The sequence below is a fragment of the Petaurus breviceps genome, unplaced genomic scaffold (genome assembly GCF_028583685.1).
Source record: "Petaurus breviceps papuanus isolate PSGF00001 unplaced genomic scaffold, PetGlider_PUasm1.0 688, whole genome shotgun sequence".
Classification (NCBI taxonomy): Eukaryota; Metazoa; Chordata; class Mammalia; order Diprotodontia; family Petauridae; genus Petaurus; species Petaurus breviceps.
The window spans coordinates 24,360,875-24,374,756 of NW_027186457.1; the positions used below are offsets into that span (position 1 = coordinate 24,360,875).

The 13,882-nt window shown below is 40.2% G+C and overlaps 1 long non-coding RNA gene across 2 annotated transcripts; it reads right to left on the reverse strand.

The window, feature by feature from the left end:
- Positions 1-5,743: 5,743 nt before the first annotated feature.
- LOC138174449 (uncharacterized) lies at positions 5,744-12,230 on the reverse strand. 2 transcript variants are annotated; one of them, XR_011171720.1, is made up of 3 exons: positions 11,889-12,230; positions 10,743-10,818; positions 5,744-6,137 (listed from the first exon to the last, which is right to left on the reverse strand). It is a non-coding gene; the product is annotated as an uncharacterized lncRNA (long non-coding RNA). The 2 variants fall into 2 exon arrangements; XR_011171721.1 differs by having other exon boundaries at positions 10,743-10,828.
- Between the last annotated feature and the right edge of the window lie 1,652 nt (positions 12,231-13,882).

Below are 13,882 nucleotides of genomic sequence, written 5' to 3' on the forward strand. Positions count from 1 at the left end.
TTCAAGTCTTCTCACACCTGACTTTTCCATCCAGGGACACTGGCCTCCTGGCTGTTCCATGACCAAGACACTCCATCTCTTGGCTCTAGGCATTCTCTCTGGTTGTCTCCCAGACTTGCAATGCTCTCCCTCTTCATCCTCACCTCCTGGCTTTCTTGGCTCCCTACCTTCTACAGGAAGATTCATATTCATTTTTCATTTATCCTATATATAGCCTGTTTGTCCATATATATTTGTTCGTTGTCTTCTCCCATTAGGTTGTGAGCTCCTTGAGGACAGGGACTGACTTTTGCCTTCTTTTGTATCCTCAGCTCCTAGCACAGTGCTTGGCATATAGTAGGTTTCTTATAAATGCTTGTTGGCTGACTGAAGTACATATAGAATAAATATAAAAGGAATAAATACAAATAATGCTCAAAGTAGGTGCTTAATAAATGCTCAAGGCAGCATCCTAGGTGACATATTGCACCATATTTGTTCCCACCATGCCTCTTTGTTCCCATTGTCCTCTGGCACATTCACAATTTTAATTCTTCCTTGATCCTGGAATTTTGTAATTCTGTAATTTGCAGCTATCACTACAAGAATATTGTTGTTAAAGAGATAGGCTTTAGCAAAAGCAAACAATTTGGCATCCTTGCTGTGAATTTAAAATCAGAGGATTTTAAATTTAAACCATTGCTCATCCACTTACCAAACATGTGACCCCAGACAAACCATTCAACCTCCCTGGGCCACAATTTCCAGCTCTATGAAATAAAGAGGGTGGACTGGATGACCCCCAAGTGTCCTTCCATCTTTAAATAAGTGATCTAAGATCCTGAAGTGTTAGGCTACTGTATCAGCAAGCACCCCAAGCGTCCTCAGGGTTGCTGCCAACACAGGTTCCTAGATCTGCTTTGATAAAGGAAAGCAACTCAAAATGGGTTAACAAGCTTACTTTAATCAGTCAAATATGTATCATTTACCTAGTTCAGGGGGAAAAGGTCAGCACCACAAACTTCAGAGTATACAGACAGAATTATCAAGACAGAGAAACAGATCAAGTAGACAGGTTTCCAAGCTGTCCAACCATTACATCCATACCAAGTCAACGTCTGGGTTTTTCAAAGCCGGGGTGCTCTCAGCAACGGCTTCCCAGAGTCTCATCTGATCAAATCACAGAACACTTCTCAAAGTGAGCCCCAAAACAAAGCTACACATCAGGGCTTACATAGCCTTCTCCTGGCTTAGAGAATGTAACAACCTTATTGACTCACTGCCCAATCAAAAAGTATCTATTGAAAAACAAGCCTCCCACCCCAGGCCCCAGGTGCACTTTAGCCTAGGGGCAGGAAAGATTGTAAAAATTTACATTCCCATTACAGCTACTTCCCTACCAATGCAACGGCAAGATATTCTCAATTCTGGTTCTAGCTCATGATCCTTTTTCAGCATCTGTCCAATATAGACATGTTGATAGATGAATTTGCTTGGCTGCATCTAGGTGTATCTCCATCTGGACAACATATATTTTTCATCCACTTTGTTTTTGCAGTATAGGTGATTGCACCAACCTTTTCCAAGATGTTATCGCTCTCACTGAGAAGACTTTGAAGTTTCCATTGTAACCAGTAACAATGGCATCTACAAGCAGCAGCACCTAACTGGTAATCTGGACACTTGTTAATAGGGAATTATTTTTCTTGCACCTGACAAAAGACCTCTTCAATTCACTATCAAACATCTGAAGTGGACATGTGTCATTTGATGCCTCATGTTCATGGATTACAGCTCATGGACTCAGAGATGGAGAGGACCTCAGGCATCATTTAGCCCAACTCCTTCATTTTACAAATAAGTAAACCAAGATGCAGAAATGTTAAAAAAAAAAAAAAAAACATTTGCTTAAGGGGCGGCCAGGTAACACAGCGAGTAAGAGCACTGGCCCCAGTGTCAGGATGACCTGCGGGGATCAAATCCGGGCTCAGACACTTAGCACCCACCCAGAAACACCTGGCCCTGTAACCTTGAGCAAGTTACTTAACCCCAATTGCTTTAAAAAAAAAATTTGCTTAAGCTGGCATGGGTTTTGCAAAGAACAAGCTTATGTGCTTCCCAAAAGGAGTGAATGACAGGCTTATGACAATGTGATTGCCACTTGCAGGAAAGTGTCATGCTACCATCATCAGTGTGTATGTTTCCACCATGATGAACCCTGATGAGGTCAAAGAAAAATTTTGTAAAAACTTGGAAACCCTCATCATCCATGTGCTGAAAAAGAACAAGCTTATAATTCTGGGTGACTTGAATGCCAGAGTAGGCACAGACTATCAGACATGGCAGGGAGTCTTTAGGATGAATGGAGTCAGAAACAGCAACACCAACAGTCACTTACTACTGAAGACTTGTGTGTCTCATGACCTTCTCATTACCAATACTGTCTTTTGTTTACTTAAACACAATGGAACTTCTTAGATGCACCCTTACAGCAAATGTTGACATTTAATAGACTATGTTGTTGTAAGGAGAAAAGATGGATAGCATATGTGAGTGACAGAGGTAATGTGTAGCTGCTGAACAGATCATACACTTGTCCTCTCCAACCTAAACATTTGAATTCAACAAAAGTGGTGGCCCCAAGGCAAGACAACTACAAAAGACTTAATGGCAGCTGATAGAGCACTTGTGTGTGTGTGTGTTTTTGAACAGTTAGTTGCTTACTTAAGTGGGAAAGCTGAGCCAGCACATTATTGACAAGAGTGGAACAGAAAAGGAATGGACAGTTTTCAGAGATTTGGTGTACAGCACCTCATTTACTCATCTGGACCAGAATACCCACAAATATCAAAATTGGTTTGAAGAAAATGATGGGGAAATTCAGAAGCTGCTAAACAAAAAAAAAATGAGAACTCCACAGGGTTACCAGCAGGATAATTTGTCTGTCTCTAAGAAGACAGCATTTAACTCCATCAAAAGTAAAGTACAAGTGAAACTTAGAGAGATGCAGGATTCTTGGTTTAGTAAGAAGGCAGATGAAATATTTATTTATTTATTTAAATATTTAAATATATTATATTTATAAATATCATATTTATGCTGATAGTAACAATCTAAAAGCACTTTTATGATGCCCTGGAAATTATTTATGCACCAGAGATCTATGGTGCATCTCAACTACTCAGCACTGATGAAACCACATTGGTTAGTGATAAGGACATGATCCTGGAGAGATGGACTTAACACTTCTATAGCATTCTCAACATACCATCATTAACCAATGCTGAAGCCACTGACTGTATATCTCAGGTTGAAATCCATCCCTTTCTAGCTGAACTTCCAGTTGAAGAAGAGGTTTTCAATGCCATTAGGCTCCTCTTGTGTGGCAAAGCTCATGGTGCTGATTCTCTTCCAGTTGAGATTTACAAGGGAGGGGCCCACCATTCATACAAAAACTGACTGAAATATTCAGGGTTTTATGGCAAGAGGAGGTTATTCCCCCAGGAATTCAAGGATGCCTCCACCATCCATCTCTATAAAGGAAAGAGTACAGTTATCCTGTAACAATCACAGGGTCAAGGAGGAGGTCTTTCTCTTGGTCATTGCTGGCAATATTCTTGCCAGAGTCCTCAGTAATAGGCTAATCCTTCATGTGGAAGATGGTTATCTACCCAAGAGTTGGTGTGGCTTCAGAAAGGGCCAAAAAATGGTTGATATGGTGTTTGCTGCCTCACAACTCCAAGAGAAGTGCCCAGAGCAGAACAGAGGTCTGTACATAACATGCATTGATCTGACCAAGGCCTTTGATACTGTTAGTCCTGAAGGGTTGTTGGAAGATCACGGCAAAATTTGGTTGCTCAGAGAAGTTCATCAGTATTGTATGTCAGTTTCATGACAGCATGCTTGCAAGGATAATGCTTCCATGTTTTTCCAGTCACTAATGGAGTGAAGCAGGGCTGTATGCATGATGTTTTCAGCAGTGTTGTTGGATGCCTTCAACAAGGATAAAAATGGCATCAAGGTTAGCTATTGCTTTGACATTAATTATTTAACTTGAAAAGGCTGCAAACCAAGACCAAAACAGAGGGAGAGTTGGTGTGTGTCTTTTTGTTCCCAGATGATTGTACACTCAAGACAGCCTTTGACAATGAGATGCAACAGAGTATGGATCACTTCTCAATTGCTTGTGCTAATTTTGACCTGACAATACCAAAAAATCAGAGGTTCTACACCAGCTAGCACTATACCATCCATATGTGGAAACATCAGTTATAGCAAACAGGGAAATTTTGAATGCTATGGATAAGTTCACTTACCTTGGAAGTATACTTTCCAGAGATGTCCACATGGATGATGAAGTTGATTCAAGAATTGCTAGAATTAGTTCAGTGTTTGGGAGACTCCAAAGGAAAGTGTGGGAAAGAAGAGATATTGGGCTGCCTACCAAACTGAATATCTACAGAGCTATTGTGCTGACCTCATTGTTGTGAAACTTGTACAGTCTACCAGCATCAGTGCCAGGAAACTGAATCACTTCTATTTGAATTGTTTTAGGAAGATTCTGAAGATCACCTGGCAAGATAAGGTACCAAACACTGGTCCTTTCCCAAGCTTAACTGTCAAATATTCTGCTTCAGAAAGCACAGTTCCAGTGGGCCAGTCACATTGTTCAAATGCCAAATGTTTGCCTAAAAGGCTATTTTATTGAGAACCCATGTGGAAATCAGAAGAAGTGATACAAGGATACTCTCAAGGTCTTTTTGAATTGTGAAATGAATTATATGACTTGGGAGACACTGGCAAAGGACCACTCAATATGCTGTGCCTGTATTAAAGAAGGGTCTGTGTTCTATGAGCAAAGAAGAGTTCCACTAGCTCAAAAGAAATAGATGTGCAAATTTAGAGCTGTCTCCATTCCATATGCTCATGTTTAAGCCTGACTTGTGGTAGAACCCTCTGAACTCACATTGGTCTGATCAGCCATAGTTGGATACATCCTTGACTCCAACATAGTGATGTCATTTTGGTCCTCTGAGCAAGAAAGACAACAACCAATATCCATAGCCTATTTATATTTGTCCTGATATTTTGCTTGTACTTTGCTGAACTAAAAATCTAATGAGATTACAAGTGTAGAAAGACAGTGTGGTATAATGTCTAGACTACTGGGCTTTGAGTCAGTGGGGAAAATTAATGTTGGGTTGCCTTATTTAATATCAAATATCACTATATGAATCTATCCATTTCCTCAGACTCCAATTTTTGAAGGTCAGGTAATTTCTGAAGGGCTTAATTGAGTAAGGTAATTACTTCCAGTCCCCAAGGCATCTATCTACTCTGTTGTTTACTCCATAAATAGAAGCCAGTTTGAACTAAGCACTGCCCCCACCCCCAGGGATGTCCTTACTTTTCCTGAGAACTCTTAGTCCACCTCCTTATTAAAATGTTCACCAATCAGGGTTGCCTTATCTTTTCCAGGGAAGGTTCAAATGGTGCACAGTCAGGCCAATCAGAAAGAAGACACACCTAGGTATAAAAGCTGCTGCTGGCCCTCCATCTGGGTCTTTTGGCTCAAATGGAAGCTAGCTATAGGCCCATTTATTACCAGACTGCATATCCTTGCTAATAAATGATACCCCACTCAGAGAGTTGCCTTAGTTTGGGCTTTGTTAAATCCCAACTAAATAATCGTAATTATAGCTTGCTTCACTCACAGTCACATAGGGAGGTTAAGTGAGATAACATGCGAAAGAACTTTGAACTATTTGAAGGTAAATCAGAAATCCACAGTTTTATTTCAAGGTTCCTTTTGTGAAAAGCACCTCAGGGACTCCAGAGTTGCAACTCTGCTTGCTATCTCCTGGGGAAAGAAAATTAGATACAGGCATGTAATTGCTTCTAACAGCTTATTGGTTAGAAGCCTAAAGAGGACATAATGTGGGAAAGGCAAGAGAATCATGAAATCAACTGCAATATCTTTGAACAGGCTGGTTACTGGTTACATTTTATAATTTCCTAAAGTTTGTGGCCAAGAAAAGTTATATTCTCAGCTTGATTTCCCAATATGTAATGATTTTTCCATAATGAAGTCCACACATCAGCTCCAATCTTCATTATTTCTCTGCAGTTTTTCTTAGATGAAGGCCACATGATTATTCCTAATAAAATAAAGGGAAGTAGAGATTTGACAGTTTACTTAATTTGATCAGTTTAGACCATCAGGATGAGAATCAGTAATAAATGTTGACGGAGTTGATCATTAAAGACCCATAGACTTTGGAGAATGTTTTGTTTTTGTATTCTTCTGGCCTGAATCATGTCCTTGGCATGCAATAATAAACAAAGTAAATTAATCATTACCAAATTGCTTTGGCCTTTTGTGATGACCGGAAAGACTCTAGAGATGCACTCAATGGCCTTCACAATAAAGTAGCAATCATAGCCATTCCTCTAAGCTAGGATTAAAGTCAAGCTTCCTTCTTTTTTTATTGACTTTGCTGTTCTTTCTGTCATGATGCCGAAAGTCAATAGATTTACTTCTCATACTTATAGATTACATACTCACCGAATGTTAAGAGTTGGATAAGACGCTAGAGATTACGTAGTGTAGGAGTTCTTAACTTGGTATCCACAGACCTGCCCCCAAAGAGATCTCTGGACAGATTTCAGGGGAACGTAGGCAACAAACCACAGTAATGTTAGAAGTAGGTTATAGTACAGTTACAGTAATGTGTGACTATGTCACCAATAGAAATCACAGATATTTTCATATCACATTACAGTTGTTTCACATATCTCAAAATACTATTTATACTCACCACTACTTCAAAGTTATCACAATTATTAGGCTTACCACTGGATCACATATGATCTCAGTCTTCCTGTCTACAGACTCTATTTCAGTATAATTGATTTCCTTTTAATCCTATATATTTTATTTTATATAATTAACATGATTAATTTATTGTTAATTTATATACTTAACATTATTCTGATAGCAAATCTGCTTTCCCAGATTGCCAGGGATGTCCATGATACAAAAAAGGATTAAGGACCTATGGTTAAGATCCTCATCTTATACATGGCAAAAACTGAATGCCAGAAAAGTGAGTTACTCAACATTGAACACCTAGTCAATGGAGGAGACAGAATTCAAAGTCACAAATTTTGTCTCCATGTCTGGAGATGTTTTCACTACATCATGTTTCCTCCATAAAATACAGGCAATTTTCAGCAGCCTTGCCAGACTACATCATGGTGTCATAGGAATATAGTAAATGATAGAGGTGATAACAACTGCATTCCTATGGTGCCTTAAAATGATTTAAAGTACCTTAAGGTTGGCAAAGTACTCCATATAAATCATTGCATTTGATCTTCACAACAAACCTGTGAAGTCAATATTATCATGCCCATTTTACAGATGAGGAAATTGAATCTAACAGGGGTTAAGTGACTTGACCAAGGTCACAGAAATTCATAAAAGTGAGATTCCCATCTAGGGAAAGGTAGATAGCTTATACAAAAATCTGAAGATGGGAGATGAGGTGTTGTGCAAGGGGAACAGAGTGAAGATACAACTTGGCTGGATCCCAGGATGAGGGATGAGGAATAATATCCAATAAAGCTTGAAAGATAGGTTGGGACCACTTTGTAAAGGGATTTAAAAGCTAAATAGAATTAATTAATTGATAGATCGATGGATGAATAAAGTATGTATTAAATGTTTATTCTATGCAAACCACAGTGCTAAGTGCTAGAAATAAAACTATAAAATGTAAGACAGTCCCTGTTCTCAGGGAGCTTACATTATGATGGGGAAGATGACACATGAAAGATTGCCACTGTGGGTCAGATGGAAAGGTCCCATGGTCCACAGGGTAACACAGCAAAGCAAATGGTCACGCCTCTTCTTTCATGTCATTTCCACCAATAAAATCATATCAATTTCTGACATTCAACCGTTTGACCATGTTGAGGACTCTGGCAGCAAGAATTTGCTTTTTTGGGTCTTCTAGAGATGTGGCTGTAGCCCCTGCAGGAGCTGTTGCCAGACTGAGTCTCCACTGGGGTTGCTTCCCACAATGATGTCTGTGGACACTGAGCTACAAGCATTGTTATGCTCACAGCTCTTGGGTTCAGGGTCCTGGGCTGCCTCCACCAGGGTCTGAAAGGAGATGGTGACCAAGATGGTGGTGGTTGTTGGCCTAGCCTGACACTTGCTGTCTTTTTTCTCTTCCTCAGGGTGCCCTGATGCTTCTGCCAGGTTGGCCTGTCTGCTCTGTGGATTTTATATTTGATCTTAGAGGTGATAGGAAGCCACTGGATTTGATTGAATAAAAGAATGACATGGTTAGATCTGTGCTTAAGGAAAATCATTAGCTGTGTTGAGGATTGACTACAGTGGGAGGGATTAAATAGCCTGCTTCTAGGCCCTGGACTTGTATATAGGTTCAGGTCAGTTTGCATTGCTGATTACAAACCCAGGTAAATTCCAGTTCTGCTGGGATATCAAAGGGATTTGTTTAACCAAACAGGCAGCAGCTGTCAGGCTGTGCCAATTAGGCTTCCACAGAAGCTGTTGTTGTTTTGTAAAGCACCTCACTAATTAAGCTACACACCTCTAAGTGTTGCACAATATGATGCGTGAAGTGAATTGGGGTCCTCCTATTAATCAGGGGCTCCCTTGTCCACCCTCCTTGTGCTAGCTGCTGCTGAGTTCAAAAGGTTTGGGGCTCTCTAATGATGAAACAAAGCCTAGCTCTTACAAGGGAGGGAAAGTGAAATCAGCTGGGGATAGAGATAGGGAAGGCAGGAAAGAAAGATAAATGGAAGATCTATAATCCACAGAGATGGGCTTTCATTAGAGAAATAGGACAGATCTCATGGGCATGTATTCCTTTATAGACTGACCAAATCTCAGAGCTGAAAGGGCCATATGTACTTGAATAGTACTTCTTTAATCATTCCCTACTAGTAGTGGTCCAGCTTCTGTCTGAAGACCTCTAAGGAGAGGGAACTCACTACCTCCCCAGGCAGCCCATTTGCCTTTAGGGAGAGTTCTTATTGTCTTGAAGCTTTTCCTGATATGAAGCCTAAATTTGCCTCCTGGCACCTCCCATCCAGTCTAAGACTTTTGGGATTTCTTGTATGTCACAAACTAATTCTGCCCCTGTACCTAAGCATAAGATTAATCTTTTTATGCCTCCCTTTACGCCCTTATTCTCTATCAGCAGCATATTTTTTTTTAAAGAAAATGGGGTTAAGTAACTTGCTCAAGGTTACATGCCTAGTTATTTTTGTGTGGCTGCCAAGTATCTGAGGCCAGAACCGATCCCAGGTCTCCCGACGCCAGGGCCAGCACTGTTACTCGCTGTGGTGCCCCTCAGCAGTATATTTAAAGCAAGTCCCACTCATTATTTTTTTTCCTAGGAAGAAAATATCTTAATAACTTCAAATATAAAACAGTCTATGACCCACCATTGATTGCAGAGACCATTTAATTTTGTCTGTATCACAAACACATTCCATAGTTTTCTGGCATATAGTAGGTGCTGACTGACTAAAAGCTTGTTAGATTGGATAATTTGTTAACAAAATTCAACTGTATTTAAAAATGTAAAAAAAATATTCTCAGCTGAAGGCTATACAAAAACAGGCTGGCTCTGGATCATTAAACCTCAGATCAACAGTCCTCAGACAGTTTAAAACTGCCTTTTCTCATATAGCTGAATCATATCTTCAGGCCAACATTTATTTAACCAATAGAAGTTTGGAACAGGCATAGGAAGGGAATAATGACCAGAGAATCTTAGATTTTGCACTGGAAGGGACCACAAAAGTCCTTATTTTACTGAGGAGAAAACCAATATCCAAGTAGTTTAAGGGACTTACTCAAAAGTAATTGTAATGCTAACTAGCCCATGCACACAAGCCTAAAGCCTGAAAGAAATTAGCCTGTGGACAAACATTTGGATGAGAGTTGAAAATAAGATCTCTTGCTTTAGTCCTGTGTTCTTCTGGTTGAAGCTGCTTGCTATGTGGATTCTGTAGGAGTGGGGGTGGACTATTATTTCCTTTAAAGAAGCTGGTGGTGGGGATGTAGAAGACATAGTCAAAGCACAAGGAAAATAACAAAATTATCCGCTGAATATGATGCACCAGGGGATCAAGATTAAAAAAAACAAAAAGAAAAATGGGAGAATAAGGATAGAAACTGGCCCCTCTCCCATTTACCATTTAGTTAATGAATGCAGAAGAAAAGTTGACGTTTCTTGCCTTATTCCTCAAAACAGAGACAAAATGCCAGAGCATGAATTGAAAGAGACCTCAGAAAACTCATACCTGAATCAGGATCCCCTCTTCATTATACCCCAAGTGGTTATCTGGTCTTTGCCTGGAAGACATCTCATCAAAGGGGGACCCATGACTTTTTAAAAAAATGTTCATTTTTATTTTATTTTTTAAAGCAATCGGGGTTAAGTAAATTGCTCAAGGTTACATGGCCAGTTATTTCTGGGTATGGTGCTAAGTATCTGAGCCAGGATTTGATCCCCAGGTCATCCCGATACTGGGGCCAGTGCTCTTACTCGCCGAGCCACCTGGCCGCCCCTAATTTTTCAATTTTAAACTTAAATACAAAGTAAGAAGGAAAAAAAAAGAACGTTTCCATGTACCCAGAAGAACACAAAGAAAGGATTCAGTATAAAACCAGGAATTTCCTTTTCAGACTATTAAAAAAAACTGTAGTAAATACTAGCCACCTTTTCTGTGGGTGAGGTTTCCTTTGTTCTCTGCCGTGCACTTTTTATTTTTTTCTTCCTCTCTCCCCACTCCAACCTAGAGAAGGCTACAGTTAAACACAAATATATATATACACATACACACATACATGTTATATATACACATATACATACATACATACATATATATGTATGCACCCATTATGCATATACATAAAACCAGAAATTTTCCAAATCAACCCATTTACTCTTGGATCATTCTAATTGCTAGGAAGTTTTCCTTCATTGAACCTAAATCTATTCCCCACCTGAAACTTCCTTCCCTTGCTCCTAGTTCTGCTCTCTATGTCCAAGAACAAGATTAATCCCTCTTCAATTATAACCTGAATCCCCAAAACCATTGGCATGAGACTCTTCAATGGTGGGGATCAGTCCACTGCACCTGTGTGAGGGGTAGGATGGAATTGGCAAGAGCAGAAGAGAAGGGAGCTCTTCAGGCTCTCTGAGCCTCTTCAATCTCTGGTTTCTGCAATCCCTTAGAGTTCTTTTGGCTTCTAGCTTCAAGAGGGAAGACTGGGAAGAAGCCAACATGAGTGGAGCTGGTAGTTTCCATCATAGTCCTATCCCCAGCTTGTTACAATTGAGACTTCAGGGAATTTCCCCTTGGGTGAGATCTGGGGACCCTCTCCCTTAGTTGAGCTGAATTACCTCTATCCCAGTGGGAGAACTCCTTCACTCTGTATTGTCTGGCATTTATTCTCTTATGTATATTTTCTCTGCTTTCTGTTTTGCTATTGACTTCAGTAAATGGGATTTCTTTCCTATCTGCTATATGTATGTTTGTTATGAAACTGCTGTTTCATGGAAAAGAAATTAAGCTTTACATATAAAGCTTGGGATTCTTCTCTGCCCATTAATGAACAGCAATCAGACATTTATCTTGAACTCATGATGGACAATGCTATCCACATACAGAGAAGGAACCATAAAGTCTGAATGCAGACTAAAGCATTGTATTTTACTTTTTTTGTTTTTTCTTTCTCATGGTTGCAGCAGCAAGCACCCCAGAGTCCCCAGGTGGCTGCCAGCCTAGATCTGCTTTTCTAAAGGAAAGCAACTCAAAATGGGTTAACAATCTTGCTTTAATCAATCAAACATATCATTTACCTAGTTCAGGGGAAAAAGTCAGCACCCCAAACTTCAGAAGTTACAAGAAGACAGAGAAACATTTCAGCAGACAGGCCTCCAACTGTCTGACCATTACATCCATACCTAGTCACAGTTACCAGAAAAAGGAAGCATCAACATCTGGGTTTTCAAAGCCAGAGGACTCAACGACTGCCCAGAGTTTCATTTGTTCAAATCACATAACTTTTCAAAGTGAGCCCAAAAACAAAGTCTCATATCAGGGTTTATATAGCCTTTCCCTGGATCAGAGAATGTCACAACCCTCTTGGCCCACTGCCCAATCACAGAGCACCAAGGTGTGGGCATTCCTGAAAACCAAGCCTCCCACCACAGGCTCCAGGTGTACTTAAGCCTATCAAAGGGCCTAGGGGCAGGGAAGATCTTAAATTCCAATTCCCATGACAATGGTTTTCCCCTTTTTTTCTGATTCTTCTTTCACAACATGACTAATAAATCAAAGTCAACTGAAAGTCATGTCATCATTTCCCTGATGCCAAGGTCCTCATCAAAAACAAAGGACAAACACAACACAATGTGGAAATATGTTTGACATGATTGTACACGTATAACTTGTATCAGATTGCTTGCCATCTTGGGGAGAGGGGGAAGGGGAAAGAGGGAGAAAAAAATTTGGAACTCAAAATCTTATAAAAGTGAATGTCGAAAACTATCTTTACATGTAATTGGAAAAAATAAAATACTACTAAGTGGGGGGAGAAGTTTATCTTGAACGTGAAAACTGCATCCCTTAAACTAATAACATTTAAGGGAGCAGATAGACTTCATGCTCATCCAGGACCTCCTCTCTCTGAAGAGAGCAAAGTGACCAAGCTTTTGGCCCCAACCTCTTGTTTCCCCTCCTGGCAGAAACTAAAGTCTTCCTTGGAGAGAGTTAGGGAAATATGAGGTCCATTTTGTAGTGATGTTTGTTCTCCATGCCCCATATGGGTGACAGCCTTACTAATCAATCAATCAACAAATATTTATTAAGCACCTACTATCCTAGGCACTGTGCTAGGTTCTGGGGATATAAGTATTATGAATGATATGGTTTCCCCTCTCAATGAGCTTACATTCTAATGGGGGTTTAAAATACTTGAAGACATTGATTTTCTATGTGTCTATCACATTTCTCTTGTCTTCTCTCATCCTGGCTAAATATCCCCATTTCCTTACATTGATCTGTATATGCCAAACACTCAAGGTCTTTCATTATTCTCTGGACACTCTTCTTAATGTCTTTCCTCAGCTGTGGTCCCCAGAACTGAACCCAGTATTCCATATTTGGTCTGATTGGTATAGAATACAGAAGGACTATCAATCACTTCTATAGTTCAGGACATTGGAGTGCCCTTCCAATCTACCAAGCCCTGGCTCCATGGTCCTCCAATGGCCTCATGCTATGTATTACTACTCCTAATAGTCTTACCCTGTTTCCAGATCCTGTCTTCACCCATTATCATGGACCCCTTATTCCCCTTTTGCCTATCATCACCTTTAATGTGCACCCAGACTCCTGAGGAGTAGCCCACCCCTTCTCCTGGCATAGCAGCACTAGACTAAGCAGAATTGTTCTCTCAGGCTCCCCTAACCCTCCTCCATCCCCAGCTGAATTTGTCCTATGGTGTAGAATTCCTAGTTAGGTCTCTGCTGCTGCTGCTACTTGGTATTATTCCCATGTTTTATCCAACCGAGGGCCAATCCAAGGTGGGATCTTCTTGGGGCAAGATTATGGGGATGAAAGAAAAGGGATGTGTAAGCCCCAAGTCTTCTCTTAGTCTTCACTGCTAGCTGCTACAACCCCACTGGGCAAGTGGTTACATTACTACCTTTCTGCAGAAACTAGATCTGCTCACCTCCTTCCCTCTGCTGGAATTTAAACTCTTAGCAGGAAGGGCTTTCTTTTCTTTTCTTTCTTTCTTTCTTTCTTTCTTTCTTTCTTTCTTTCTTTCTTTCTTTCTTCCTTCCTTCCT